At 36.8% G+C, this 6,000-nt stretch overlaps 1 pseudogene; it reads left to right on the top strand.

The window, feature by feature from the left end:
• Positions 1-904: 904 nt before the first annotated feature.
• LOC145111561 (cell division control protein 2 homolog C pseudogene) lies at positions 905-1,676 on the top strand (annotated as a pseudogene).
• The last annotated feature ends 4,324 nt before the right edge of the window (positions 1,677-6,000 follow it).

The raw sequence follows: 6,000 nt of genomic DNA, 5'->3' as shown, positions 1-6,000 counted from the left end.
ACATATATTTTAGCTAAGGAATGATCCACACTACTTCTAGCGTTATGGTGACCATCTTTGCAGATTAGTGCAAAATTTTGACTGCTTTTTTAAAGTCAACTTGTAAAATTCATTGGAAAAAATATAGAAAAATCATTGGAACATATGTTCTATATTCCCGGAAAGCTAAGTGAGTATTCTATAATAACAAACAACAACATTAAAAAAATAATAAGGATAAGAGGGTTAACTTAGTCTTTGAACAAACTATTTTACCAAAAATATAATCAAAGTGAATACTCTACAAGTATAATGTAAGGTTTGTATATATGAATTAAGCAATGACTATAATTGTATTGTAATTTTTTATGATAATAATCGTATTGAAAATTTTTATCTCTGGATTGTAACTTGTTCATATGATTACAAATGTATTTTATTCATTTATGATTAAACTTTAGGTGATTTTTTAACTCTACCTTGTCTTTACAATTACAATTTTATTCATAAATACAACTTACATATTCATTTATGATTATATATATATATATATATATATATATATATATATATATATATATATATATATATATATATATATATATATATATATAGAGAGAGAGAGAGAGAGAGAGATAGGTTCAGGTATTTAAATTAATTATTGTGTTGTTGTATGCATAAATGTGGGTCAATCAAAATTAAATAAATAATTAAATAATTAAATAAATAAATAAGGGTAATTTAGTAATTTGTTTAGTAACTTCCAAAAATAATCCCTATAATCATGGTATTGACTTTTAACCTAATCTCTCCAGTTTAAATCTCGTTCCCTTCTTTATCTAAAAACCAAATCTTGGCCGATCTGCAAAATTGGAATAGACTACAAACCGGCCAACTCGTAGCCCTCAAGAAAACCCGTGTAGAGATGGACGAGGAAGGCATCCCGCCCACCGCCCTCCACGAGATCTCCCTCCTCCAGATGCTCTCCAATTCCATCTATATCGCCCGCCTCATCTGCGTCCAACACATCCACCATAACGACAAACCCCTTCTTTACCTCGTCTTTGAGTATATGGACACCGATCTCAAGAAGTTCATCGATTCTCAGCGCAAGGGCCCTAATCCCTCTCCTCTACCCCCTTCTCAGATCCAGAGCTTTCTGTTTCATTTGTGTAAAGGTGTTACTCACTGCCATGGTCACGGTGTTCTTCACAGGTATCCATTTCCTTAATCTCTACCTCTCATATTCCCCTGCCCTATTTTTTTTGTTTGGTTTAATAACTGTTGGAAAAAATATCAGAGATCTAAAGCCACAAAACTTGCTGGTTGACAAAATATCTAATTTGTTCATTTCTTGGTTGGTTCGATCTTCATCAAGACACGAAGAAGGAAGAAGGATTCACGAATGGAGCAGAGGAAGGACGAAGGTGGTTACAGCGGGCTCCGGTGGTGGCATGGTCGAATGCTCACAATGGCAACAATCGATTCGGTTTGGTGGTTTAGTTGTGGTCATTGATCATCAACAGGTAAAAGAATATTCTTTTTTCTCTCTCTCTCTCTCTCTCTCTCTCTCTTTTCCAATTAATCAAAATAGGTAAAAATGGTGTTTTGGGATGTTGTTTGTTTTATCATGAATCTATGAATTGAACAAGATATTTTGGGTTTGCTTTTGACAGAAAATTGATGGGTGTTTGTAGAGGTGATTGGGTTTGTTGTTTTCACGGGAATGGGAGAAGGAAGAACACGAATGGGGGAAATGCCCTCTTTTTTTGTTGGTTTGCTGGGTACATAAGGGCAAGAACAAAATTGTTCTTGTATTTCTTGACTGGAATCCATGTAGAATGAAAGGAAACATGGGGTTCATTAATAGGAAACGTAGAAGAGAGGGGTGAGTTGTGTTGATCTTGTGACAACATCTATAGTGAAAAGGAAATACTTTTTCCTTTGGAATGGAATCATGAATTTTAATTCTGTTGGAATGGAATCATGAATTCTAATTCTAATTATGTTGTATGAAATCATGAATCCAATTTTGTTGGAATGGAATCATGAATTCTAATTATGTTGGAATGGAGTATGGATATTTTTTCATTGATTTATGCATGTTCTACAATTCTTGGTTTTCTCACTGATTTATTTTTCATTTGCTAATGCATTATTGGAATCTAAACTACAATTTGGTTTTGTTTTCACAGAAGTTGATGCTTGAAGAACGGACCACAAAATTGAAAGTGATTCTAAGCAACATTATTATTTTAGAATATATTAGTGTCGTTGTTAGATTTTGGTGTTTTCTTTCCCGTTTTGAAAGTTTTTTTAGTTTTATTCTTTAACAATAAATGTAATTCTTAACAATTGTTACCCGTATTCTATAAGAAATAATGTATTTTTTGTTTTTATTCTTCAATTGTCTGTTAAGAATTTGTTATTCTACAAGAAGTTTTTAAAGTCATGATCAAGAAATAGGTTCAAGAATATTTTTATTATTTATGGTTCATGTAACGCCCCAATTCTGGTATGTTGTTTAAATGTTTATCTTTTTCGAGTTTTCAAGAGGGACTCGACGAGTCTGTAGCCCGGCTCGTCGAGTAGGGTCGGGATTTCGAGCACGTGTAAGTACGCTACTCGACGAGTCCATATTCGGGACTCGGCGAGTCCGTCGGTCTGGAAGAAACCCTAAATCCACGGGTTTTGCACCCTATTTAAACCATGTTATGAGCCCCAAACTCGCCTCCTTCACCCTCAAAGTGTCATTTAGAAAACCCTAACTATTCCTTTAGTATTTTGAGCATTTCTTGTGTGAATCTTGAAGTTTTGAAGAGAAGAAGAAAGCTAGATCCAAAGGAGAAGAAGGAGATCCAAGATCTTGCATCCATTACAGAGTTTATTGAGGTATTAATCGGATCCCTTCTGTTTCTATGATTGATTCTCCATTAGAAATCCCATTTAGACCATTCTTATCCATTTCTTAGCTTGATTATAGTAGAGAGATCGCATTGGGTTGAATAGCCTTCAGATCTAGTCATGTTTCAGTCCCAAAAACTTAGATCTAACACCTTTATGGAGCCATTTTTCATGAAAGCCCTAGATCTACTCTTTTAAGTGCCTTTAAACCTTTATGGATGTCTATGTACACGTAAAGATAGAATCTTTACGTGTTAATCAAGCCTTAGGAACCCAGATCTATAAGTTGTATGCATTGGTTTTGAGCAGAATCAACTGTATAATAGTTGCATGCAACCGACTCGGCGAGTCGTTCTTCGGACTCGACGAGTCGAGTCGCGAGTCCCCGTTTTTCCCCTTCATCAGTTATGCCGAGTGGAACCAGTGAGTGATGGGTAGACTCAGTGAGTTGGAGATCAGACTCATTCATGGAGGAACTCGACGAGTCAGTGCCCTGACTCGGCGAGTCCAAGGCAATCTTCATATCTCAAGAACAGACTCGGCGAGTTGTTCATACAACTCGGTGAGTCACAGTCAGAGTGTTCATATGTTGAAGAAGAACTCGACGAGTTGTTCATACAACTCGGCGAGTCGGATGCAGGTTGACTGAGTGTTAGTATCGAAGAGGAACTCGTCGAGTCTACGCCAAACTCGACGAGTAGTAGCGAGCAGAAATGAGAAATGAGAGTAGGGACTCGGCGAGTTGGCGGCCCAACTCGACGAGTCAGGTCAACTGTATGTTGACTTTGACCAAGAGGTTGACTTTGACCAGGGGTGAAATAGTCATTTTACCCTCAGTATAGTTATCAGTATTTGATTGAGTGTACTTATGGAAATTGTAGCCGGGGAGATACCGGAGCAGCAACAGACAGTTTCCAGAGCAGTTCATTCAGCAGCCAGACTACGAGGTGAGTTTCCTTCCGGTAGGAACGGGTCTACGGCCACAATGCCGGCCCGTTTAGTTAGCAGTCAGTTCCGGACTTCGGTCTGATGCAGTAGTTCAGGGTGCTTGATGTCTTTGTGATTCAAGCATGTCTATGTGTTATGTTTTCCGGACTTCAGTCCGATGCAGTATGCAATATATGTGTTTATGCTAGTTGATATGTGTTTATGCTATGCTATGTTCAGTTAGTTCCGTACTTCGGTCCGATGCAGAGGACAAGGTCCCAGACGGTTCCGGACTTCGGTCCGATGCAGTTAGTTCCGGACTTCGGTCCGATGCAGGGGACAAGGTCCCAGTCAGTTCCGGACTTCGGTCCGATGCAGTTTCCGGACTTCGGTCCGATGCAGAGGGCAAGGCCCTGGTCAGTTCCGGACTCCGGTCCGATGTAGTTTCCGGACTTCGGTCCGATGCAGTGTGCAAGGCCCAGTATGTGCTTTATATGTTATTGTATGGTATGTGGTAGTTTGGGGGAGCTCACTAAGCTTCGTGCTTACAGTTTCAGTTTTGGTTTCAGATACTTCCGCAACTAAAGGAAAGAGCTCGGGATGATGGCATCGCACACACCACCGCTTCAGTTTGTCCTGGGAGTTGATTAGCTTTTCGTAGATATGATTTGATACAGTCTTGATACAGTTTTCTCATGATACTTTGTTATGGTTTTGAGATATTGACGTATGGGTTTTTATTTTATGATATTGATATAATGATTTTAGTAATTATTAAACAAAAATTTTTGGGTCGTATTTTGGGTCGTTTCAGTTCAAGAATATTTTTAATTTTTGAATATACTCATAAACATATTTTGTCAGAATGTCCGAATTAAAAAAAATTATAATTCGTAAAATCGGATTTTTAAAATTAATAGAATCTATGATCTCTTCAAATATGCAATTTTCCTTTATTAAATCTATATTAATCACTTTCTTAAAATAAGTAAAACTGATTGGCCCACATTTATGCATACAATAACACAATAATTACTTTGAATAGAATAACCTAAGCCTATATATATATATATATATATATATATATATATATATATATATATATATATATATATATTAATCCCATAAATCATTATTCTTATTCATTTATTGATGGAATATATGAATCAATATTTCTGTCATACCCCCGAACCAGACGGCGGAAACGTCCGATGGCTCTTGTGACTTAAATTGAATACCATCACAATGAATATACATGAATCATAACATAAATCACCGCCATGCATTGAAATAATACAACTGATATTGTTTACATCCGGTACATTGTTTTTAAACATTACAATTTCATAACATAAACTGTCTGATAGATATCATAAGCAAAACATCCAGACATTACTTGGTACTTATTCTTCGGTTTACCTGTTACCTGAGAATACAAGTTAATTTTGAAAAACGTCAACATATGAAATGTTGGTGAGTTCATAAGCAATGTTGTGATAAAATGATTTGGTGTAGTTTGTAGAACCCAGAAAATCTGATATTTTCTGAAAACATCAATGTTTTAAAAAAAGTGTGAAGATCTGTAAATATATGCTTGTTGATTTTCAAAACATGTATAATTGTTGAACTTCTGTAATGATCGCGCAAGTGAAAATGTTGAACTTCCCACGAAAACCCGATGTTTTCCCATTACCTAAAACACAGTGAATTCTCAATTTGTTATACCGTCACGACGAATGATTTTTGATTACGCGGGTGGCTTTGGATTAATTAGGGTTTGTGAGTCGCTATAATCATGCATTTGAAAATGACTAGTTTATAACTACAGGTTTCAAACGATCCTTAAAGGCGTCGCCCGTTACTACTCACTTAATCCAACAACCATGATTACTTTTGATTAACGTCCTGAATCTATTTACCTTGATTACTCGTAAGCCTAACAAACGAGGAAAAAGGGAGTACGAAGTCCCGTTATATTCCGTGAGTTATTTAGGCTGTCGGGAATGCGAAAGGCACGTTGGCCCAACTCGCATTTGATTTCTTGACCTCACTAGCGATACTAGAGCCATTGAAAGTCCTTTTACATGAAATCGGGTCATAGGAGGCCCAATAGCACATAAGCATATTCCCTTTGGGCCCAAAGATCATGTTAATGGGCTAGCAAGGCCCAACAAGCATGATTTGAAACTT

Source organism: Lactuca virosa, chromosome 1 (assembly GCF_052849685.1).
Source record: "Lactuca virosa cultivar CGN04683 chromosome 1, Lactuca_virosa_CGN04683_v6, whole genome shotgun sequence".
Lineage (NCBI taxonomy): Eukaryota > Viridiplantae > Streptophyta > Magnoliopsida > Asterales > Asteraceae > Lactuca > Lactuca virosa.
Note: the sequence above shows the minus strand (reverse complement) of the source record. Positions and strands in the feature narration are given on the sequence as shown.